Below are 27,162 nucleotides of genomic sequence, written 5' to 3' on the forward strand. Positions count from 1 at the left end.
CTTCTTTAAAAGTATCCTGATATTTTGGTCGTTTATTATTCTGTGTTGAATTTTGAATAAAAATGTGAAGTTTTTTGAAGAACTCTATAGAGGTTTATATTTTAATTGAATCAAATTTAGAAATTAACTTGAAGGTAGTTCACATCCTAATGACGTTTATTCTTCCAAATTGATACTCACTTTACAACTGTCAATTTCTTTAAGCCCCCTACGATATTTCAATGATGAAATTTAAGGTCTCTAACTAATCTCAATCTGTCTCTCTTCATTTATTATATATATTATCCTCTGTGTGTGTGTGTGTATATATATATATATATATATATATATTTATTTATATATATACTATGTGTATATAGGCAGCCAGATATAAAAATATTTTCATATATGTGTCACATCAGTTGGCCCCATTTTCTCTCTTTTGTTTCAAAAAGTTTTGAGTTAGGAATTAATCAGTCTAGGTAAAAATCATTCACTTTAGCATGTTGAAGATAATGAGGATAACAGATCAAAAGTTAAGACAAGAAACAAAAATTCTGAAGCCTCCTGGACCAAATCTTTAATAAAAGATTCATTATAACCCCTACACTTTCCTTCCTTCTTTCTTTTCATCCTTTTTCTTTTTTTTAACTCAACTGATCAGAGTTATCAAATCCATAAGAAATTAGAAGCATAAACATTCATTTCAAGTAAAATATTCTTATAACCAAGTTTTTAATTTATAATTGCTAATAGCTCTGTCTTTCTCTATGAATATATTTTAAAGCCAATTGTAATCTTTAAAAATTTCCATATTTATTTATATATTTGTAAAATCAAGCAAAAATGTGAGGTACTCACTTGATGATAAGGCTTCTAATTATTTTAAAATGTTATAATTCCAAAGGAAATAAACAGTTATCTTTCAAACTCCACATATTTATAAGGTAGGTGGATTTTATTTTAAAAATTTTAGTCAACATTTGAAGTCATCACTAGTGTGACATTTTAACTTAAAGTAGGGGTTGGCAAACTGTGGACCACAGGGTAAATATCATTTTTTGCAAGGAAAATGCAGCTATGGTTAGTGATTTATATATATATATATTTTTTTTTTCATCCTACACTGCAGGAATGAGTAACATCAATAGACTCTGTATAGCTCATAAAACCAAGATCTTTACTGTCTATCTCTTCACAAAAATTATTTGCTAGCCTGTACAGTTTAAAAAAATCATGACTCTACTGGATATAAAATTTTGTAAAAGCAGAGTAGAGACAAGTACTTTAAATCAATTTTGAAAAATTGTAAACATGGACTGACCATGGTTTTATACATAAAGTATTTATTTTTAATACTTAATCATTATTAATGCATATTCATATTGTAAAGACAATTCATTGTGAATAAGGCATATTAAAATTAAAACATGCTGAACTATTTATTGGCTTTTGATATATAAATGGTAGTTTCAAGTTCTTTCTGAAAGTGCTTGCTTCTCCAATCTCAGCTTCAATCAGGCATGCCAACTGAGCTTCCAGTTGGTTTGGGAGTGACTTAGGTCCCTGGCTTCTGGTGATAGCCCCCTTTTTCTTTGCCCCAACTTTTGGATGGGGACAGGGCAGAGCCTTCTTGCGTCATTCTGGTCTGCTTCACTGCCCCATGTGGCTTCCCAGCTCTTCCATTCTTTGAATAACAGATTTGATTTAAGAAAAATCATTCTACATCTATTACTGTCCTCTTTGATTTCTTTCACCAGTGTTTTATAGTTTTCTATACAGAGGTCTTTAGTTTCTTTGGGTAGATGTATTCCTAAGTATTTTATTCTTTTTGGTGCAATGGTGAATGGAATTGTTTTCTTAATTTATTTTTCTACTTCCTCGTTCTTAGTGTATAGGAATGCAAGGGATTTCTGTGTGTTGATTTTATATCCTGCAACTTTACTATATTCGTTGATTAGCTCTAGCAATTTTCTGGTGGAGTCTTTAGGGTTTTCTATGTAGAGGATCATGTCATCTGCAAACAGTGAAAGTTGTACTTCTTCTTTTCCAATTTGGATTAATTTTATTTCTTTTTCTGCTCTGATTGCTGTGGCCAAAACTTCCAGAACTATGTTGAATAGTGGTGGTGAAAGTGGGCACTCTTGTCTTGTTCTTGACTTTAGGGGAAATGCTTTCAATTTTTCACCATTGAGGATAATGTTTGCTGTGGGTTTGTCATATGTAGCTTTTTTTATGTTGAGGTATGTTCCTTCTATTCCTGCTTTCTGGAGAGTTTCTATCATAAATGAATGTTGAATTTTGTCAAAGGCTTTCTCTGCATCTATTGAGATAATCATATGTCTTTTATTTTTCAATTTGTTAATGTGGTGAATTACATTGATTGATTTGTGGATATTGAAGAATCCTTGCATCTCTGGGATAAAGCCCACTTGGTCATGGTGTATGATCTTTTTAATGTGTTGTTGGATTCTGATTGCTAGAATTTTGTTAAGGATTTTTGCATCTATGTTCATCAGTGATATTGGCTGCAGTTTTCTTTTTTTGTGGCATCCTTGCCAGGTTTTGACATTAGGGTGATGATGGCCTCATAGAATGAGTTTGGAAGTTTGCCTTCCTATGCAATTTTCTGGAAGAGTTTGAGTAGGATAGGTGTTAGCTCTTCTCTAAATTTTTGGTAGAATTCAGCTGTGAAGCCGTCTGGACCTGGGCTTTTGTTTGCTGGAAGATTCCTGATAACAGTTTCAATTTCCATGCTTGTGATGGATCTGTTAAGATTTTCTATTTCTTCCTGGTTCAGTTTTGAAAAGTGGTACTTTTCTAAGAATTTGCCCATTTCTTCCACGTTGTCCATTTTATTGGCATATAATTGCTGATAGTAGTCTCTTATGATCCTTTGTATTTCTGTGTTGTCTATTGTGATCTCTCCAGAAACATACCATGTTCATGGAGTGGAAGAATCAATATAGTGAAAATGAATATACTGCCCAAAGCAAAATACAGATTCAATTCAATCCCTATGAAGCTACCAATGGTATTTTTCACAGATGTAGAACAAAAATTTCAAAATTTGTATGGAAATACAAAAAACCTCGAATAGACAAAGCAATCTTGAAAAGAAGAATGGAACTGGAGGAATCAAGCTGCCTGACTTCAGGCTCTACTACAAATCCACAGTCATCAAGACAGTATGGTACTGGCACAAAGACAGAAATATAGATCAATGGAACAAAATAGAAAGCCCAGAGATAAATCCACACACCTATGGACACCTTATCTTCAACAAAGGAGGCGGGAATGTACAATGGATTAAAGACAATCTCTTTAACAAGTGGTGCTGGGAAAACTGGTCAACCACTTGTAAAAGAATGAAACTACATCACTTTCTAACACCATACACAAAAAATAAACTCAAAATGAATTAAAGATCTAAATGTAAGACCACAAACTATAAAACTTCTAGAGGAGAACATAAGCAAAACACTCTCCGACATACATCACAGTAGGATCCTCTATGACCCACCTCCCAGAATATTGGAAATAAAAGCAAAAATAAATAAATGTGATCTAATTAAAATCAAAAGCTTCTGCACAATAAAGGAAACTATTATCAAGGTGAAAAGACAGCCATTGGAATGGGAGAAAATAGTAGCAAATGAAGCAACTGATAAACAACTAATTTCAAAAATATACAAGCAATTCCTAAAGCTCAATTCCAGAAAAATAAATGACCCAATCAAAAAATGGGCCAAGGAACTAAATAGACATTTATCCAAAGAAGTCATACAGATGGCTAACAAACACATGAAAAGATGCTCAACATCACTCATTATCAGAAAAATGCAAATCAAAACCACAATGAGGTACCATTTCACACTAGGCAGAATGTCTGCAATCCAAAAGTCTACAAGCAATAAATGCTGGAGATGGTGTGGAGAAAAGGCAACCCTCTTACACTGTTGGTGGAAATGCAAACTAGTACAGCCACTATGGAGAACAGTGTGGAGATTCCTTAAAAAGCTGGAAATAGAACTGCCTTATGACCCAGCAATCCCACTGCTGGTCATACACACCGAAGAAAGCAGAATTGAAAGAGACCCATGTACCCCAATGTTCTTCACAGCACTGTTTATAATAGCCAGAACATAGAAGCAACCTAGATGTCCATCAGCAGATGAATGGACAAGAAAGCTGTGGTACATATACACAATGGAGCATTACTCAGCCATTAAAAAGAATACATTTGAATCAGTTCTAAAGAGGTGGATGAAACTGGAGCTGATTATACAGAGTGAAGTAAGCCAGAAAGAAAAAAACACCAATACAGTATACTAACACATATATATGGAATTTAGAAAGATAGTAACAATAACCCTGTATGCAAGATAGCAAGAGAGACACAGGTGTATAGAACAGTCTTTTGGACTCTGTGGGAAAGGAGAGGGTGGGATGATTTGGGAGAATGGCATTGAAACATGTATGATATCATATAAGAAATCAATCACCAGTCTAGGTTTGATGCAGGATACAGGATGCTTGGGGCTGGCACGGAGGTGACCCAGAGAGATGGTGTGGGGAGGGAAGTGGGAGGGGGGTTCAGGATTGGGAACATATGTACACCTGTGGTGAATTCATGTTGTTGTATCGCAAAACCAATACAGTATTGTAAAGTAAAAGAAAGTAAAAAAAAAAAAAAAAGCGGAAAAAAAAGGAAAAATCTTTCTAATGTTTTCTATTTTGAGAACTGGACTATGGCTGATATATTTTGGGAAAAAAAGAAAAAAAATGGAAAATATTTTAAACTAGTATGCCTGTGGTGTAGATATGAATGCTAAGCAAAAGGTAATTCAGGGTGGCAGTGAGTTACAGTTTAGTTGTTCATGCTGTTCTAGTTTGGCATTATTTTTTCTCATCCTCATGAAGATATCATTCCTCTGCCCTGTTACTCAGAGGTATACTGTTAGTCTTATTTACATTTAAAAAATATATTTTTGTCTTATCTTTCTTTTGAGTTGTTTTTCTTTAATGGCCTTCGGTTTCACTACCATGTTCATCAGTAAAATTTCCTTTTTATTAAACCTAATTGAAGAAAATTGGGCTTTCCGAATCTAAATATTTATGTCATTAATTATTATGTACATATGATTCAATTATATATTAATCACAATAATTCATTCATTTATGACATTCTTTAACCCAGCAAAGGATAGAGAACTGAAGTAATCATGCCTCTCAGTTTAACATTCATCATTCTTTTGGGTTCATGGGAATATGTCAAGGCTGTATATTGTCACCCTGCTATTTAACTTATATGCAGAGTACATGATGAGAAACACTGGACTGGAAGAAACACAAGCTGGAATCAAGATTGCCAGGAGAAATATTAATAACCTCAGATATGCAGATGACACCACCCTTATGCCAGAAAGTGAAGAGGAACTCAAAAGCCTCTTGATGAAAGTGAAAGAGGAGAGTGAAAAACTTGGCTTAAAGCTCAACATTCAGAAAACGAAGTTCATGGCATCTGGTCCCATCACTTCGTGGGAAATAGATGGAGAAACAGTGGAAACAGTATCAGACTTTATTTTGGGGGGCTCCAAAATCACTGCAGATGGTGACTGAAGACATGAAATTGAAAGATGCTTACTCCTTGGAAGAAAATATATGACCAACTTAGACAGCATGTTCAAAAGCAGAGACATTACTTTGCCGACTAAGGTCCATCTAGTCAAGGCTACGGTTTTTCCAGTGGTCATGTATGGATGTGAGAGTTGGACTGTGAAGAAAGCTGAGTGCCGAAGAATTGATGCTTTTGAACTGTGGTGTTGGAGAAGACTCCTGAGAGTCTCTTGGACTGCAAGGAGATCCAACCAGTTCATTCTGAAGGAGATCAGCTTTGGGACTTCTTTGGAAGGAATGATGCTAAAGCTGAAACTCCAGTACTTTGGCCACCTCATGCGAAGGGTTGACTAACTGGAAAAGGCTTTGATGCTGAGAAGGATTGAGGGCAGGAGAAGAAGGGGACAACAGAGGATGAGATGTCTGGATGGCATCACTGAATCGATGGACGTGAATCTGAGTGAACTCCAGGAGTTGGTGATGGACAGAGGCCTGGTGTGCTACAATTCATGGGGTCACAAAGAGTCGGACACGACTGAGTGACTGAACTGAACTGAAGGTGTCTTTCCTGTTTTCTTTTGTTTTATCAATCCCTTTTTATCTACATTTTCTACTCACATTCTCTTTTCTCTCTAAAAAACAAAATTTTAACAAGTATGATAAGTTTTATGTGTTTTTTGCCACAATTGCATAGATGTTATCTGTGTATGATATCATCATTTCTATAAATAATATATATGGCCTATTCTTTTTACTTTCATCAGACACTCTGTTTTCTATTATTCATATATGTAGTACAACTAAAATAATTCTTTCACTTGCTTTATAGTATTTTATGATATATACACTATCTTAAACTTAAACTATTCTTTTGACTGTCATCAATTAATAATTCTGAAAAATATTTCATTTATTAATCATATCTATAACATGGTATCCTTATTGATATCTGGGAGCTTTACTTCTAATCCTGTACACCAGGGTAAAATTATTACTGGATTGCCCTCTAAATGTCATGTCAGATAGCATTGCCACAAGAGTGCACAAACCTTTCTATACTTATATCCCCACAGAAATTTGAAATTATCAGGTTTTTGAAAGTTTGCCATGGCAAAATATGTAGAATATTATTTTACTCTTGTTTCAATTTGTATTTTTATATTAATGACCCTGAGAACTTCTCTCCATATGTATAAGCTTTTGGGATTTCCTTTTCTACTCACTTCTAGCTTAAAATATCATTTGTCATTTTAGTGTGTTGCCTTTTTCTTGCTGATATGCTAAATTGCTCTTTTATTAATATATATTATCAGGAGTGCATGAATGCATGCTCAGTCACTTCAGTGGTGTCCAATTCATTGCGAACCTATGAACTATAGCCTGCCAGGCTTCTCTGTCCATGGGATTCTCCAGGCAAGAATACTGGAGTGGGTTGCCTTGCCCACCCCTAGGGGATCTTCCTGACCCAAGGATCGAACTCATGCCTCTTATGTCTCCTGCATAGGTAGGTGGGTTCTTTACCACTAGTGCCACCTAGGAAGACACCATTATCAGGATTATTTATTCCTAAAGATAAAACTTTATCTGTAGGCATAAAGACATCATCCCTATGGCAGAAAGCAAAGAAGAAGTAAAGAGCCTCTTGCTGAAAGTGAAAGAGAAGAGTGAAAAAGCTGATTTAAAACTCAGCATTCAAAAAACTAAGATCATAGCATCTGGTCCCATCACTTAGCAGCAAAGAGATAGGGAAACAATGGAAATAGTGACAAACTATTTTCACTCCAAAATCACTGCAGATAGTGATTGCAGTCATAAAATTAAAAGATGTTCCTTGAAAGAAAAGCTATGACCAAACTAGACAGCATATTAAAAAGCAGAGAAATGTCTTTGCCAAAAAAGGTCAATCTAGACAGAGTTATGGCTTTTCCAGTAGTTGTGTATGGAAGTGAGAGTTGGACTAGAAAGAAAGCTGAGTGCAAAAGAAATGATGCTTTTGAATTGTGGTATTGGAGAGGACTCTTGAGAGTCCCTTAGACTGCAAGGGAATGAAACCAGTCACTCCTAATAGAAATCAGTCTTGAATAGGCATTGGAAGGCCTGATGCTGAGGATGAAATACCAATACTTTGGCCACCGGATGTGAAGAACTGAGTCATTGGAAAGACCCTGACGATGATAAAGAGTGAAGGCAGGAGGAGACGAGGATGACAGAGGATGAGATGACTGGACGGCATCACCGATTCAACAGATGTGAGTTTGAGCAAGTTTCAGGAGTTGGTGATGGATAGTGAAGCCTGGTGTGCTGCAGTCCCTGGGGTCACAAAGAGTCAGACAAAAGTGAGAGACTGAAGTGAACTGAAATATAAAACTTACCTTACCTAAACAATTATTTAGGTCTAATCATTTAGATACTTGGCAGATTCATAGGGAGACTCAAATGCTCTTTCAAAAACCTAAATAAATACTTGGATTTTAGAACATTTAAGTCAAAATTTATATATATATATTCAGTTCACCTTAGTCACTCAGTCATGTCTGACTTTTTGTGACCCCATGAACTGCAGCCCGCCAGGCCTCCCTGTCCGTCACCAACTCCCGGAGTCCACACAAACCTATGTCCATTGAGTAGGTAATGCCATCCAATCACCTCATCCTCTGTAATCCCCTTATCCCCCTGCCCTCAATGTTTCCCAACATGAGAGTCTTTTCAAATGAGTCAGCTCTTCGCATCATGTGGCAAAAATATTGGAGTTTCAGCTTCAAAATCAGTCCTACCAATGAACACCAGGACTGATCTGCTTTAGGATGGACTGGTTGGATCTCCTGGCAGTCCAAGGGACTCTAAAGAGTCTTCTCTAACACCACAGTTTAAAAGCATCAATTCTTCAGTGCTCAGCTTTCTTTATAGTCCAAATCTTACATCCATAAATGACCACTGGAAAAACCATAGCCTTGACTAGACAGATCTTTGTTGACACAGTAATGGCTCTGCTTTTTGTATGCTGTGTAGGTTGGTCATAATTTTCTTTCCAAGGAATGTCTTTTAATTTCATGGCTGCAATCACCATCCACAGTAATTTTGGAGCCCAGAAAAATAAAGTCTGACACTATTTCCTTTGTTTCCCCATCTATTTGCCATGAGAAATAAGACTGATTGCCATTAGTTTTCTGAAAGTTGAGCTTTAAGCCAACTTTTCACTCTCCTCTTTCACTTTCATCAAGAGGCTCTTTAGTTCCTCTTCACTTTCTGCCATAAGGTTGGTGTCATCTGCACATCTGAGGTTATCGATATTTCCCCCAGCAATCTTGTTTCCAGCTTGTGCTTCCTCCAGCCCAGTGTTTCTCATGATGTGCTCTGCATATAAGTTAAACAAGCAGGGTGACATTATACAGCCTTGACATACTCCTTTTCCTGTTTGGAATCAGTCTGTTGTTCCATGTCCAATTTTAACTGTTGCTTCCTGACCTGCATACAGTTTTTCTCAAGAGGCAAGTCAGGTGGTCTGGTATGCCCATCTCTTTCAGAATTTTCCACAGTTTATTGTGATCCTCGCAGTCAAAGGCTTTGGCATAGTCAATAAAGCAGAAATAAATATTTATCTGGAACTCTCTTGCTTTTTCCATGATCTGTGGATGTTGGCAATTTGATCTCTGATTCCTCTGTTTTTTCTAAAACCAGCTTGAACATCTGTAAGTTCATGGTTCACGTATTGTTGAAGCCTGGCTTGGAGAATTTTGAACATTTCTTTTCTAGTGTACTAGAATACTTTTCTAGAGTACTTTTCTAGTATATATGTATGTGTGTATATATATATATATATATATATATATATATATATATATGATTCCTAGGAGGTGCTAGTGCTAAGGAACCCACTTACCAGTGCAGGAGATGTAAGAGATGTGGATTTGATCCCTTGACTGGAAAGATCCCTTGGACTAGGAAATGGCAATTGGCTCCAGTATTCTTGCCTGGAAAATTCCATGGACAGTGCAGCCTGGTTTTATATATATAACTTGTTTTAAAAATATCCAGGGGTAAAAGAGTTTGAAAACTGAAATATACCAGTAGGTTTATTCGGTTTTTGTTTTGTTTGAACTGTATCTTGTTTCTACAGAGCAATTACTAATCTCATTATATGGAGAGATTAGTGACAATGTGTTCTTGCTACGATTAGAAGATGTTATCTGTGTATGATATCTTCTTTTATATATGGCATTGTATTATGTAGTGTTATTATTTTTACATTCATGAGGCACTCTGTTTTTTATTACTCTTTAATGTGGTACAGCTAATTAGTGTGAAACACATTAATATGAATTGAAATAAAATATTATAATAATCATTCTTACTAACTATTACAATGGTAATTCTTATTTTATAGTTTTATAAAAACACAGCCACTAGAAAATACCAGAAATTATAAGCACAAACACTCATTCATGCACATATATTATATATAATTATTTTTTCTTTTTTTTTGGTTTTGATAATTTCTTAAAATTAAATGAAATGGAATTGCCATAATTATTATGACTTTGGAGATGAGCATATGATGACAAATTCAACAATTATGTGTATATTTGCAATGAGGGATGTTAAAGTTTTTCAGAGTAAAGTAATTCTTATATATTTTAAATATAACATGGATATATTTTAAAATTTGATTTTTGTCTCTGTTTTCTTTTTGAAATATTATGGGTGTTATATAGTTATCCTTAAAGTTTATTTTATCTTTTTGATACTATTGTATTTTAACCTTATATAATATGTGGAAATTTTCCTAAATAAAAATGTTTGATGAACAAATGGTTCTCTCAGAATAATTTTATTAAACTAAACACTGGCAAAGGCAATGTTCCCATAAATGCTATTCCAGGGAGAAAGCAACATCTTGAGATAACCAGCACCATAATACACTACAAAATGGGTAAAATTTATGAATTTTGCGTGCTACAAATATCAGTATTTTTAAGATATTCATCTACAAAAGGAATCAGTACTTTACTTAGTCTATATGGTTTTAGAAATAGCTGTGAAAATTTATGAGACTCACTCTTTAATACATTCCAAATGCCATGTCTGTGGCATACTCTCCTTTTCAGGTTGATTTTATTCTTCTCTTTAGCTTAAGGAAAGTTTGAAAGAAGGTAATTTATTATTCAATGTTGAGTTATCAATAGAACATGGAGAATGTAATGGGATCATTTAGGCTAAGGTTAAAATGGGAAATCTGGATAACACTGAATGATTCCTAAGCAAATGGTTGGATTACTTTGGAACTGAATTCTTTATGTATCAAGGTTTTTCATACCAAATATACATTTTCAGATTGATTCAAAGGCAAATATAAAAATTTAGAAACAATGTTATTTAAATAATTTATGTGTCATGCTTAGTCACTCAGTTCAGTTCTGTTCAGTTGCTCAGTCGTATCCAACTCTTTGCGACCTCATGAATTGCAGGACACCAGGCTTCCCTGTCCATCACCGACTCCCGGAGTTCACTCAGACTCACATCCATAAAGTCAGTGATGCCATCCAGCCATCTCATCCTTGGTCGTCCCCTTCTCCTCCTGCCCCCCAATCCCTCCCAGCATCAGAGTCTTTTTCAATGAGTCAACTCTTCGCATGAGGTTCCCAAAGTACTGGAGTTTCAGCTTTAGCATCATTCCTTCCAAATAAGTCCCAGGGGTGATCTCCTTCAGAATGAAATGGACTCCTTGCAGTCCAAGGCACTCTCAAGAGTCTTCTCCAACACCACAGTTCAAAAGCATCGATTCTTCCATGCTCAGCCTTCTTCACAGTCCAACTCTCACATCCATACATGACCACTGGAAAAACCCAAAGCCTTGAATAGATGAACCTTAGACGTCAAAGTAATGTCTCTGCTTCTGAATATGCTATCTAGGTTGATCATAACTTTTCTTCCAAGGAGTCAGCGTCTTTTAATTTCATGGCTGCAGTCACCATCTACAGTGATTTTGGAGCCCAAAAAAATAAAGTCTGACACTGTCTCCACTCTTTCCCCATCTATTTCCCATGAAGTGATGGGACCAGATGTCATGATCTTCGTTTTCCGAATGTTGAGCTTTAAGCCAACATTTTCACTCTCCTCTTTCACTTTCATCAAGAGGCTTTTGAGTTCCTCTTCACTTTCTGCCATAAGGGTGGTGTCATCTTCATATCTGAGGTTATTGATATTTCTCCCGGCAATCTTAATTCCAGCTTGTGTTTCTTCCAGTCCAGCGTTTCCCATGATGTACTCTGCATAGAAGTTCAATAAGCAGGGTGACAATATACAGCCTTGATGCACTCCTTTTCCTGTTTTGAACCAGTCTGTTGTTCCATGTTCAGTTCTAACTGTTGCTTCCTGACCTACATACAGATTTCTCAAGAGGCAGGTCAGATGATCTGGTATTCCCATCTCTCTCAGAATTTTCCACAGTTTATTGTGATCCACACAGTCAAAGGCTTTGGCATAGTCAATAAAGCAGAAATATATGATTTTCTGGAACTCTTTTGCTTTTTCGATGATCCAGCAGATGTTGGCAATTTGATCTCTCATTCCTCTGCCTTTTCTAAAACCAGCTTGAACATCAGGAAGTTCACGGTTCACATATTGTTGAAGTCTGGCTTGGAGAATTTTGAGCATTAGTTTACTAGCATGTAAGATGAGTGCAATTGTTCGGTAGCTTGAGCATTCTTTGGCATTGCCTTTCTTTGGGATTGGAATGAAAACTGACTTTTTCCAGTCCTGTGGCCACTGCTGAGTTTTCCAAATTTGCTGGCATATTGAGTGCAGCACTTTCACAACATCATCTTCCAGGATTTGAAATAGCTCAATGGGAATTCCATCACCTCCACTAGCTTTGTTCACAGTGATGCTTTCTAAAGCCCACTTGACTTCACATTCCAGGATGTCTGGCTCTAGATGAGTGATCACACCATCGTGATTATCTGTGTAGTGAAGATCTTTTTTGTACAGTTCTTCTGTGTATTCAGTCATGTCCAAATCTTTGCAACCTCATAGACTGCATCCTGCCAAGTTCCTCTGTCCATGGGTATTCTCCAGGCAAGAATACTGCTGTGGTTGCCATGCACTCCTCCAGCAGATCTTCCCATCCCAGTGATTGAACCCACGTCTCCTGCATTGCAGGCAGATTCTTTACCAACTGAGGCACCAGGGAAGCCCATAGAATCACTTACAGATATACTTTACACATATTATTGAGCATTTTTGTGGGTTGACCATAATTATATTTAAAATAAATTTACAGATACATTTAAATTATTTGTAATACATACCAAGAAAATGAGAAACTAATTTGCTTTAAAATACTTCAAACATTTCATTGCTTCAAACACAAAAGAAATTGACATTTAAAAGGTATTAATAAAATAAAATATATTATTATTAAAATAAATATATATATTTTTAAAAATGTTATGAATAATTGAGCAATAAAGAATGTTTTTTTATTATTTTTCAAATATAGAAAGATACAAAAGACATGCTTCCATGTTCCATAACATATCAAACCTCCAAAATGTAAAATTTTTCAACTGTGCTAATACCAACTAAATAGTTCTGCTGGTATTAATATTTATGAGCAATAAAGTTGATCTGCATTTATAAGCATGAAGAGGGTAAACAAGTCAGATTCCTAAAGCTAGCCCTCACTTACTGAGGTTACATGGACAGTACAATCAATACCCTTGAGCTTTCCAGATTTTATAGGAAGAAGAACACACTATCAACAAGCACCTCACCCACACTGAAAACTTAAGGTCCACTTCTCACATAAAACTGTATCTTAAAACCTTTTTAGTCATTTTAATGAGAGAGATGGAGGAAGGAGAAGTGAGAATGAGAGTGAGAGGGAGAGAGAGAAAACAGCGAAAGATAGACAGAAAGTAGAGAGAAATATAACAGAGAGACAGAGAAGAGTGAGAGCATTAATGAAAATTAAGAAATAACTGAACAGTTAAATAAATATGAATCATGTACCTAGAATCCAAGTACCCAAGAAGATTTAGATGAATAGAGCGGGCCTACCTCACTATGACCATTACTGGCAGGAAAAAAAAAAAAAAAAAAAAAAAAAAGCCTATTACAAGAGTTGCTGTCCCAACATCACATAGAAGCTGGTCTATGACAAAATAGCTGAGTCACATGTTAAGTAGCTGTACATTTTACATTTTAAGAAATTGACACTTTGTAGATGAGTGGCACTATTTCCCACTCCCACATCAAAAGTAATATAAAGTTACAGTTGCTCCACATTCTTGTCAATGTTTTTTTTTTAATTATTTTTGTCAATTTTAAATATTTTAACAAGTGATGTAATTATAATTCATTTTGGTTTTAACTTGCATTTCTCTAATGATACTGAGATTGTTTCCTGCATTTATTTGTCATTTGTATATATATCTTGATAAGTGTTCACTGAATTCTGCCCATGATTTTCATGTGTTTTGTTTTACTATTGATTTTTGAGAATTTATTATTATTCATGATAGAAGCACTTTCAAAGATATAAATCTCTCAGCCTATGTATTTTCATTCTCTTAATGCGCCTTTTGAAGAGTCTAAAGTCTTAATTGTAATAACATATAGTTAAAAATTTTATGGATCATGCTTTTGAGGTTGGATTAAATCTTTACCAAGGTCACAAAGATTTATTTACCATTTTTTAAAATAACTCTAATTTAGGTCTCTGATTTCTTTCCAAATAATTTTTATTTTGCTGTGACACATAGGTTAAGGGTCATTTTTATTCAGCATATAAAAATTTGTTCCAGGACCATTTGTTGAAAAGGTTATTTTTATCCACTGAATTTCTTTATATAATATATATATATGTTTATATATATTAATTTCTTTATATAAATATAATTTGCCATACCTTTATCAGAAATCAACCATTTATATATATGTGTGCATATTCTTGGACATTTTAGGCTTTCCATTGATTTATTTTTCTATCTTGGTCCCAGTAGCATACTCTATTGTTTACTGTAGCTTTACAAAAATGTTTAACATAAAAGAATACAAATCTTTCAACTTTATTCTTCATTATGAACTTTATTTTTGATATTTGTCTTTGCAGTTTTTTGATGAATTTTAAAATCAGCTTGCTAATTTTTACAGAAAAAGCTGTTGAGATTTTGATTGACATTTTGCAAAATAAGTAATTGATTTTAGAACTATTGACCTTAGTGATATTTTGAATATTCTATATCTCTAGACTAATTTACATTTGAAAATCTCTGCCTTTCAATTAGTTACTTAATTTAAATTTAATGTGTTTTTTTTTTGTATCATGGTTAGCTGTATATCATGCATCTTGCTATATGTTATCTATTTGTCCCTTTCATTATTTTTCTTTTTAACTGTGTGCTCTTGGATAAATTGAATGCTTTGTCTATTCCACATTATTTCATTTGTTGACTAGCTTTAAAACTATATTATTTAAATACTCTTTTATAATTCATCATATAAAGGTGAAAAATGTTAGTAAAAAATCAGTAGTGTCCAACTCTTTGCAATCCCATGGACTGTAACCTGTCAGGTTTATCCATCTATAGGATTCTCTAGACAAGAATAATGGAGTGGGCATCCATTTCTGCAGGGAATCTTCCCAAACCAGGGCTCAAACCCAGGTCTCCTTCATTGCAGGAAGATTTTTTCTTTTTCTTTTTTTTTTTTTTTTTTAACCGTCTGAGCCAACAGGGAAGCTCAATTCATCATATACCTCTGCAATTTATCAGTCTGTTGTAAACCATATTATATCACTTTAACTAGATTGTAATTCATAAAATATTCTACTTAATACTCATCCCTCCCACTTTTGTGCTAGAAGTGCAATACGTTTTTGCCACTAAAAATGTTTTAACCTCACAAGACTTTTTTTTTTTTTTTCAATTGTTGCTTTCAGTTCAGTTCAGTTCAGTCACTCAGTCGTGTCCGACTCTTTGCGACCCCATGAATCGCAGCATGCCAGGCCTTCCTGTCCATCACCATCTCCCGGAGTTCACTCAGACTCACATCCATCGAGTCAATGATGCCATCCAGCCGTCTCATCCTCTGTTGTCCCCTTCTCCTCCTGCCCCCAATCCCTCCCAGCATCAGAGTCTTTTCCAATGAGTCAACTCTTTGCATGAGGTGCCCAAAGTACTGGAGTTTCAGCTTTAGCATCATTCCTTCCAAAGAAATCCCAGGGGTGATCTCCTTCAGAATGGACTGGTTGGATCTCCTTGCAGTCCAAGGGACTCTCAAGAGTCTTCTCCAACACCACAGTTCAAAAGCATCAATTTTTCGGCTCTCAGCTTTCTCCACAGTCCAACTCTCACATCCATACATGACCACTGGAAAAGCAAAAGCCTTGACTAGATGGACCTTTGTTGTCAAAGCAATGTCTTTGCTTCTCAATATGTTATTATTGCTTTAAAAAGTAATAATTTTTAAAATAATTAAAAGAGATAAAAACAAATAAGTCAAAAAGCCTTTATGTTTCCTATTTAGTTATTATTTCTAGTATGCAATACACTTTTCTTAAATTTAATTTTCTTAAATATGAAAGCCAAAGATTTGGTCTCCACATTTCTCTCTGAATTTGCCTAGAGAACAAATCTATCTTTAACATTGCATATTTCATCCACCTTTCCCAGTTGATTTTCTTGATTTATTTGATCTCAGATGTATATTTCCTTTGTTTTTTTCTCCAGTAATATATTTAAAACTACATACTACATGTTTCTTAATGCTTATTTTATAAAATTTGCTTTATATTTGTATAAGTTTAACTGATTCATATTTTTTATTTATTTATTTATTTTTTAATTGGAGGCTAACTACTTTACAATATTGTATTGGTTCTGCCACACATCAACATGAATCTGCCACGGGCATACACGTGCTCCCTATCCTGAACCCCCTTCCCACCTCCCTCCCCATACCATCCCTCCTGGTCATTCCAGTGCACCAGCCCCAAGGATCCTGTATCGAACCTGGACTGGCGATTCGTTTCTTATATGATATTATACATGTCTTCATGCTATTCCCCCAGATCATCCCACCACCTCTCTCTCATCTTAATATGCATTTGTGCTTAAAATTTTTCCGAGCCATGTTATGTATAGTTCTTCATTTTTCTTTGCATTCTCCTCACACTAGTTTATTTATTTAAATTCTAAACGACCCTTGACTTTAGCAGAAAAGTTTGTATTTTATAGAATGATCTAAGATATTCATCTAACTTTTTTTAAAAATTATATATTTTTACTGTCTCCTTCTTTTGATGCATTATGGTCTGTATTTTATTTTCAATGTTTAAACTCATAATATAGTAGAATGATTATTTTCCCTATGTATTATTGACTATTACAGAATTTTCTCATTGTCTACAAATGACTTCTAAAATACCTAGTATATTTTTTCTTATAAATATTATTTTCTTACTTTGATGTCTGACTATTGAATATACTATATCTACATATGATAAACCAAGTCAATCAATCAGTCAATTAATCACAGACACTGGGCTACCTCTCTCTCTCTCTCTCTCTTTAATATCATGTAATTATCACATTGGAGAAGAAAGCGGCAATTCACTGCAGTATTCTTGCCTGGGACATCTCATGGACAGAGGAGCCTGGTGGACTAAAGTCCACAGAATCACAAAAAGTTGGACACAACTTAGATAACAAGCACACAATCATCACATTGTGGGGCTATAGAAGGAAAATAATTTCTAAAAATATATTGAACCTCATTTTAAATAAGGCAATGGCACCCCACTCCAGTACTCTTGCCTGGAAAATCCCATGGATGGAGGAGCCTGGTGGGCTGTGGTCCATGGGGTCGCTAAGAGTTAGACACGACTGAGTGATTTCACTTTCACTCTTTTCTTTCATGCATTGGAGAAGGAAATGGCAACCCACTCCAGTGTTCTTCCCTGGAGAATCCCAGGGATGAGGGAGCTTGGTGGGCTGCTGCCTATGGGGTGGCACAGAATCAGACACAACTGAAGCGACTTAGCAGCAGCAGCAGTAGCAGCATTTTAAATAATACCAGAAATAGTGACTGTAAAGGATATTTTTAATATACACTTCACTCAAAACTATAATACATTCCTCTGATAAATGAGGAAGAATCAATGATATATGGGATTTTCCAGCAATGATTGCTTTTTCTGTACTTTCTCTTGTATTTTCCTATGAATGAGTGACACACTTTTAAACATAAATATTCTGAAATGTATCTGCATGTTATAACAACTGACCAAAGATTTAAAAATAGAAAAATTAATTACTCTCATATGCAAATGATTTAAGATGCGTAGATTTGTCAAACTAAACTTTTAAATAGGAGAAAAATATATTTGTCAAGCCCAAAATGACATTTTCATTGTCATTATTGGTTTTAAGTATTAATTTATTTATCAGATAAGTCTATTTAATATATTTGTCCTAATAAAGTTATAACCTTTTACTCACCTAATATGCTTGTCATATCATTGTACAGTTCAAGAAGATAAAAGCTGACTTGTGTGTAAGTGAAGCTACTATTTTGACATGTAATGTCATATTACAAAGGTATAGTTACTTGAAATGCCTTTATGTTCCTGTGCTGTGATACATACATAAACACTTACATACATACATATATATATATACATGTTCCTGTATATATGTTCCGGTATATATATACACATACATATATACATATACATATACATATATATATATATATATATGTGTTCCTGTGCTGTGATACATACATATATACATGCGTGACCCATGGACTGTAATCTACCAGGCTTCTCCATCCATGGGATTTTCCAGGCAAGAGTACTGGAGTAGTTTGCCATTTCCTTCTCCAGGCGAACTTCCTGATCCAGGGATTGAACCTGGGTCTCCTTCATTGTAGGCAGACAGTTTGCATCATATTTGTATTTATAACTCTTGGCATTTTGCAAGCCTCACCATGCTGATGAATGGATCACCAAATTTCCCAACTTTAAAGCCTTCTTGAAAGTCATACTCTATAAGCACAAAGTATTATGATTTGAAACTTTAGACTCAAGCTCTGAAATAAAAGTATAGAATGTAATTACTTGATAGGGACCATTTGGCATTTCCCATGCATCCCCTAATTCAATAGTCCTACAGTTTTCAGTCAGAAGACTATGATTTTATGTGGAAGGAAATCCTAAAAGGAACAATTTCGAAATACACCAAAATCTGAAAGTTGTTTTCACCACTCATGTAGTAATAATTTTTGAGTATTTATACTTACTGAACTGCTTATTCCATCATTCTTTTCAGACTTATGCTAATTTGTCTTTAGATCGTTTTATGAAAATCATCATAACATTTCAATCTTTTTGTTAGTTTTTTTTTTTTTAATTAACCTGGCAGTATGCCAAGCAAAGCAAATGTACACACAACACGAGAATGTTGTCAACACCATATCTCAACAGAGAGACTAATACCTTTAAGCCAATACCAACTGTGCTGTCATAGAAACAGTTGGCGTTATGATGAATGAGAGAGAATAGAAGTTACTGATAAATCTGCTTTAAAGGTCACTTTGGTTCTACAACATGCACTTAGATCATTTAAATTATTTTTTGAAAGCAAAAGTAATGTTCTTGCCTGGAGAATTCCATGAACAGGGGGAGCCTGGCAGGCTGCAATCCATGGTCCCGCAAGGAGTAGGACACAATTAAAGCAACTTAGCATGCTTTATGTCCAATTCCACTAAATAAGTTAAGTAGGCAAAATAAGATATGCTTTATTCGAAGTTAAGAACTTACTTTTCTTCAGGGAATCTTCCTGACCCAGGGAATTAACCTGGGCCTCCTGAATTGCAGGCAGATTCTTTACCATCTGAGTCACCAGCAAAGCCCTTCCAATCATTAAAAATTTAATTTCCATTCCAGTCATTAAATACTTCACTTTTATGATCCCAGTATAAAACTTCATTAATCAAGTTTTTATATAACATTCAAAATTAAATAAAAATTTAATCACAGTACCTGGCATCTTTAATTCATACATGATATTGACATGATCTAGTGTTGAAATCTAGGAATCCAGATGTCTCTTCATTAACTAATACATTGGCATGCTGTGATTCATGGGGTCACAAAGAGTCAGACAGGACTGAGCAACTGAAATGAATGAATGAAAACAATTATGTATTAAGTCAACTGAATATGTGCCTACTGTAAAGTCAAGCTTTTTAAGCAGTTTCCTTTTTTGGGACATTTAAATATATATACTCATATCAATCCTTACAGCAGTATTTGACATTATAATATTATTTATAATATATAGTATAAAATTCATCTTGATTTTACATTATTTTAAAGCATAGGATCTTAAATTGCTATTATCATTGTACCATGGGAAAATAGTAAAATACTAACAACCTGATGCTGGGAGGGATTGGGGGTAGGAGAAGAAGGGGACGACAAAGGATGAGATAGCTGGATGGGATCACCAACTGGATGGACATGAGTTTGGGTAAACTCCAGGAGTTGGTGATGGCCAGGGAGGCCTGGTGTGCTGTGATTCATAGGGTGGCAAAGAGTTGGACATGACTGAGCAACTGAACTGAACTGAACAACTAATCCTTAAAAAGTATATATTTACATGTTTATCATAGTCTTCAGACTTCCCCAATACTTCAGTGGTAAATAATTGACCTGCAATACAGGAGACCCTGGTTCGAGTCCTGGATCAGGAAGATATGCTGGAGAAGGGATAGGCTACCCACTCCAGTATTCTTGGGCTTCCCTTGTGACTCAGCTCTTAAATAATCCTCCAGCAAAGTGGGATATCTGGTCCAATCCCTAGGTTGAGAAGATGCTCTGGTAAAGCAAAAGGCTGCTGCTGCTAAGTCGCTTCAGTTGTGTCCGACTCTGTGTGACCCCATAGACTGCAGCCCAACAGACTCCCCCATCCCTGGGATTCTCCAGGGAAGAACACTGGAGTGGGTTGCCATTTCCTTCTCCATGCAGGAAAGTGAAAAGTGAAAGTGAAGTCGCTCAGTCATGTCCGACTCTTCGTGACCCCATGGACTGCAGCCTACCTGGCTCCTCTATCCACGGGATTTTCCAGGCAAGAATACTGGAGTGGGGTGCCATTGCCTTCTCCAAGGGAAGGGCTACCACTCTTGTACTCTAGCCTGGAGAATTCCATGGACTGTATAGTCCATGGGGTTGCACAGAGTCAGACACAACTGAGTGACTTTCACTTCACATCATAGTCTTCAACTCTCTTAATGAATCAGTAAAGATGAAAACTGGGTTTTCCAGATGAGGAAAACATATTTAAAAGAGCTTAATAACTTAACAAAGGTCACACAACCTGTATATGTTACTTCTGAGGAAAAATCTGGAAATGTTTACTCTATTTATTACTTAACGTTTGGCTTTGCAACTGCCATCATCTTTCTGAATGTATTTGCCAGTATTCCATCATACGATTTATTTGAGGACAAATTAAGTAATATATTTCAAAGTACTGTATAATTTTACATAATAAATAGATGATGAAGCCTAGATTGTAGTTATTTCTGGTATCAAATCTAATTTCTTAATACTTTATTTTATGCTGTATCTTGATCACTCTAAATTTTTAATATACAAAATAGCAAATCTAAGTTTAAACTTCTTAAAAAGATTCTAGACTCTTCTGCAAAAAAAAAAATCAATTTTTGGCCAACTTGTGTTAAAATATACAGAAAAACGTGTTCCCAGATTTGCAAAATGTCAATGTTCAAACAGCTGTGTTACAGACATATGTGGCGTAAATCAGGAAACAGAGCTATGATGAAATGGAAAAGGGGAGTAGTTCTAGAATTTTCAATCCAATTCATATCAATGAATAAGAAAAAAAAATTGCTAGCGGATTCTTGCGGAGAAGGTCTCTCTGTTTCTCTCGATCTCTTTTTCTCTCTGACTTGATATGTTTTGTGAAAAAGAGGGAGGATAGATTTAGTACTAAGTAGACATTATAGAAAATCTCCCAAGAACATGAAAAAGAAATGAAAGCTTCATCAAAGGACTGAACGGAATCAAGCAAAACTGGAAACCTGCATTGACTTTGAATTTCCTTATTAATTAACCAATAAATCCTATTTATTGTTTGAAAGAATTGGTTAAGTGAAATATTCTACATAATAAAAAATGCAGTATTGTATATGAATAGGACTGAATTGTCTATTCAATCTTTCAGCAAATTTTTCTTTATAGGCACAGTTAACCTTTTTTTTTTTTCAATGATTTTTGTCAAAAAAATCTATCGTCTGTAAATTAGTTTATTTTGTTTTACAAGAGTAAATGTGCTTTGCTTTGTTTTGTTTTGCTTTTTTCTCTTCTAGAGCAAGTAAATGTTTTCCTTCCTCACCATTATATTCACCAATCACCAATTATGTGGTGAACCATGGTGGCTATAGTATGTACTCTGTCCTCTCCTAAATTTCATTTTTGTTCATTTTCTTTCACATTTTTTCTTTGGTTGGATTTGGTTCTGGAAAGAATTGGCATTCTTTGCCAAAATGCACTCAAAAGCTAATGCTGTCTTGATGACTGAAATATTAAAGTCTAGAAATTTCAGAGACTCAAGAGAGGAAGCATATATCCTTTTGAGGGCAAAGAAAAAGAGGTTAAAAAAAGATAATCTCAGACATACTTGTAAGTCAAGAGGATGAGAATCTTCTTGCTAATGCAAGGGATACAGGTTTGATCCCTGGTCTGGGAAGATTTCACACGTTGTGGAATAACCAAACCATGCACCTCAACTACTGAAGCCCATGTGTAGAAACTACTGAAGCTGACAGGCCTAGAGTCTGTGTTCTAAAATAAGAGAAGCTATATCAATGAGAAGTCTGTGCACTGCAATGAAAAGTAGCCTCCAACTGCCACAACTTCAGAAAGCCTGCATGAAACAAAGAAAAGCTAACAGAGTAATAATAATAATAACAATAATAACTTTTCCTTATGTTTCACCATGTTGTGGGGAAGACATTTTATTTACCTAATGATAGTACTTTCCAGTGTGTTTGATTCAAAGACTAGAATTTGTCTTCGAGTCTCAGAATGGAGAGAAAGTGTGATTCAGATAAAGTAGAAAAATTATTTTCCTTTTATAGAACTTTAAGCATCTAATTGAGAGAGATCTGTTTCTGACAGTATATGAAGTTCCACTAACATATCTTCCAGTGAAGCTCCTGAAAATTATTATTAATAATAATAAATCCCCAAACTCATAAACTCTTTGGAAATAGTCTTTAAACATCAAATGAAAGAATATCTACTTAAGAAAATCTATGAAAATTTGATAAGAAAGGCAAGAGTATGTGGTATTTGATCAAAGATAACTCCCTCTTTTCCTCCTCCCAGCTCAGTGAGGAAATGACTCCACATCAAACTAAGATGCAGCTAAGAACATGAGTCTCACTATCCATTGACATCCAAGTCAGAGAGCTTCCTTCCTGGAAGGAATAAGACATTAGCATTTATCATTCAATATTCAGTTGCTTGTTGCTAAGGATGTTGTGAGCGTGTGTGGTCCAGAAATGAGGCTCTCATCTTCCTCCCAGCGCTCCCATCCCCCAGCCCATGGAATGGAGGCTTTACTTTGTGTACAGCATGCTAAGAATACTAAGGTTTTAATTGATGTTGCTATAGATTGCAAAGTTATTGTCCTAGGAAAAGAGAGGCAAGCTTAGTGGACTCAGAATCTGTCTCCCTCCTTCAAGTGCTCAGCAATTAGAGTAGGTATATAACCTGCAGAGAAGCTTGCTAATGTCCTCACCCCCAACTCTAGAGCTCTGTCTCAGATATTTTACCTGTAGGTTGAAGTGTACCTTAAAATAGGTAGCTATTTATATCTACCCAAAGGAATGGACTTCATGTTCAATGGAGAAACACAGTCCTAAGGGTGTCCCCTAGATAGCTCAAGGTTGTGGAGAAAGACAACCAAGTGGAAATCAGTGTTTCAATGACATACAACTTAAACTGATAGCTGGCTAGTTTGCAAGAGCAAATGGGGAATAAGTTATCTGTAAGAAACACTCCTGGATTTAGAAAAACACTGATCTCAGAAACTATTCCTTTTAAGAACATAGACCTTAATTGTATTTAGTCTGTAGGGCAGTTTATGCTGCAAGGGATGTAAAAAACAACAGAGCAATCACTTAGCTATTAGTGAAATTTAACAGCAGGTGGCAGTCAGTGAAGTCTTGGAAGGGAATTCTGCTCAAAACAATGCCATTCCAGGAGTCTCTTTCTTTTTTATTTATTTATTTATTTATTTTAGCGTTTGAGTTTTTTATTTCTAATCTTTTTAAATTAATTAATTTATTTTAATTGGAGGCTAATTACTTTACAATATTCTTGTGATTTCATTAGCATACCCAATATTGAACCTCCCTAAGGAGCAATTTCAAAAGCTTAATAGTAAAAAGATGTCACCAAAATGATTCAGCCAGTCACTAACCAATAAGTAAATAATATGACAAGTTCCCTGAGAGATACTACTCCCAGAGAGATAGATAGAATGATCAAATATATTATTCAAAATTCCTGGATTTCAGTGAAAAATTGTAAGGCAACCACAGAAATAGAAAATCATGAGTCATGTATTCAAAAAGGGCAGACAACAGGCTGAATTTAACAAATGAAAACCTCAAAGAATTTATGCTATAAATATGTTCACAGAATGAAGGGGTGATTTTAAAAGTAAAGAAAGGTATAATAACATAAGCACTCTAAAGAGAATACCAACTAAGGAAAAAAATATATATATATATAATAAACAATAACAATAAGTACAATAACCAAATTTTTAATATTCACTAAAGGGACTTAAGAAATTTTAACTTGTACAATAAATAATTAATGAGCATGAAGATAGATCAATAGAGATTGTGTGAGCTGAACAAAATGAAAAAGGAATGAAAGAAAATAAGCTTACTTCTGAAAAATACAGGATAATATTAAGCACAAATACAAACAAATTCATAAAATAAGTACCAGAAAGAGAACAGAGGAGAAAAAAAGAGAGAAATAATGACTAAAATTTCCCCAAATATATTGAAAAACAATAGCCTACATATCCAGCAACTTAACCTAAGTAGCATAAAAGAAAAAAAAAAAAGTCTGAAGGCATATCATAGTAAAAATTCTGAATTTCCAAAACAAAAATATATTCTGAAAGAAATGCTAGAAAAATGACTCTCCACTTTAAAACGAACCCCAATATAGCTTCCCTTGTGGCTCTGCTGGGCTTCCCTGGTGGCTCAGAGGTTAAAATGTCTACCTGCAATGCGGGAAATCTGGGTTTGATCCCTGGATTGGGAAGATCCCCTGGAGAAGGAAATGGCAACCCACTCCAGTATTCTTGCCTGGAGAATCCCATGGATGGAGGAGCCTGGTGGGCTACAGTCCATGGGGTCGCAAAGATTCGGACAATACTGAGCAACTTCTCTTTGTGGTTCTGCCGGTAAAGAATCTGCCTGCAATGTGGGAGACCTGGGTCCAATCCCTAGATTGGGAATATCCCCTAGTGAAGGTGACAGCTACCCACTTTAGTGTTCTGGCCTGGAGAATTCCATGGACTCTAAAGTGCATGGGGTCCCAAAGAGTCAGACATGTCTGAGCAACTTTCACTTGCACTTACTAATATGACTAACAGCAGACTTCTCAGGAGAAATAATGAAAGTCAAAAACAGTGTGATAACATATTCAAAATGCTCAAAGGAAAAGCAAAAACAATAGAACAAGCAAGAATCTTAAATCGAAAAATTTTATCTTTAAAAATGGGGATGAAATAAAATTTTCAAAGCAAACAAAACTGAAAGAATTTGCTGCTTGCAATCTCATCTTGCAAGCAATACAACAGGAAGTATTTTGGGATAAAAGCAAGTGAATTCAAGCTCTAGTTTAATTCTCTATACATACACACCAACAGCAAATATAAACGTACAACTATAAAAGTCAGTATGAAGGTATGTTTTCCTTCTCTTCACTAATCTAAAGTCACAAACTACAAATCAAGCAAAATATGCAAAAAATGTGTAAAAATATATATATATAAGGTGATGAACCAGTGTGCAATACACTTGCAAGTTACAGAATAGAGGAGTGGGTGGGAATAAAACTATGATGGATTAAGCTATATTGTTGTGGTTCTTGAGTCACTAAGTCATGTCTGACTCTTTTGTGACCCCAGGACTGTAGCCCACGAGGCTTCTCTATCCCATGGGATTTCCCAGACAAGAATAGGAGTGGGTTGCCACTTCCTTCTCTAGGAGCTCTTCCTGACCCAAGGATCAAAGCCATGTCCGCTGAATTGGCAGGTAGATTCTTTACCAGTGAGCTACAAGGGAAGCTAAGCTATATTAGGCTAAGGAAAACACCGCAGATGGACAACTAATAACTCTAGCAAAATATTAATTTGATTTGTAACACTGAGTGTTATTTTATTTAATTTTTAATTGAAAGATGATTGCTTTACAGTACAGAATTTTGTTGTTTTGGGTCAAACTTCAATATGAATCAGCCATAGGTATACATATATCCCCTCCTTTTTGAACCTTCCTCCCATCTCCCTCCCCATCCCATCCCTCTAGGTTGATAAAGAGCCCCTGTTTGAGTTTCCTGAGCCATATAGCAAATTCCTGTTGGATATCTATTTTACATATGGTAATGTAAGTTTCCATGTTACTCTTTTCATGCATCTCACCCTCTCCTCCTCTTTACCCATATCCATAAGTCTATTCTCCATGTCTGTTTCTCCACTGCTGCCTGTAAATAGATTCTTCAGTACCATTTATCTAGATTCCTTATATATATGTTAGAATACTGTATTTATCTTTCTCGTTCTGACTTACTTCACTCTTTATAATAGGTTCTAAGTACATCCACCTCATTAGAACTGACACAAATGTGTCTTTTTATGGCTGAGTAATATTCTATTGTGAATATATACCACCACTTCTTTATCCATTCATTTGTCAATGGACATCTAGGTTGCTTCCATGCTTTAGCTATTATAAACAGTGCTGCAATTAACAATGGGCTATATGTGTCTTTTTCAATTTTGTTTTCCTCAGGGTATAAGCCTAGGAGCAGGGTTGCTGTGTCATGTGGTGGTTTTATTCCTAGATTTTCAGGAATCTTCATACCATCTACCATACATGCTATATCAATTTGCATACCCACCATCAGTGGAAGAACATTTCCTTTGACCAACACTCTTTCCAGCATTTATTGTTTGTAGAATTTTTGATGATGTCCATCTTGACTGATGTGAGGTGATGTCTCATTGTAGTTTTGATTTGCATTTATCTAATAATGAGTGATGCTGAGCATTTTCTCATGTGTTTGTTAGCCATCTGTATGTCTTCTTTTAGAGAAATATCTGCTTAGATCTTTTATCCACTTTTTGATTTGGTTGTTTTCCTGGTTATGAGTTGCATGAGCTGCTTGTATATTTTGGAAATTAATCCTTTGTCAGTTGTTTCATTTGCTATCATTTTCTCCCA

The sequence above is a fragment of the Capra hircus genome, chromosome 14 (assembly GCF_001704415.2).
Source record: "Capra hircus breed San Clemente chromosome 14, ASM170441v1, whole genome shotgun sequence".
Classification (NCBI taxonomy): domain Eukaryota; kingdom Metazoa; phylum Chordata; class Mammalia; order Artiodactyla; family Bovidae; genus Capra; species Capra hircus.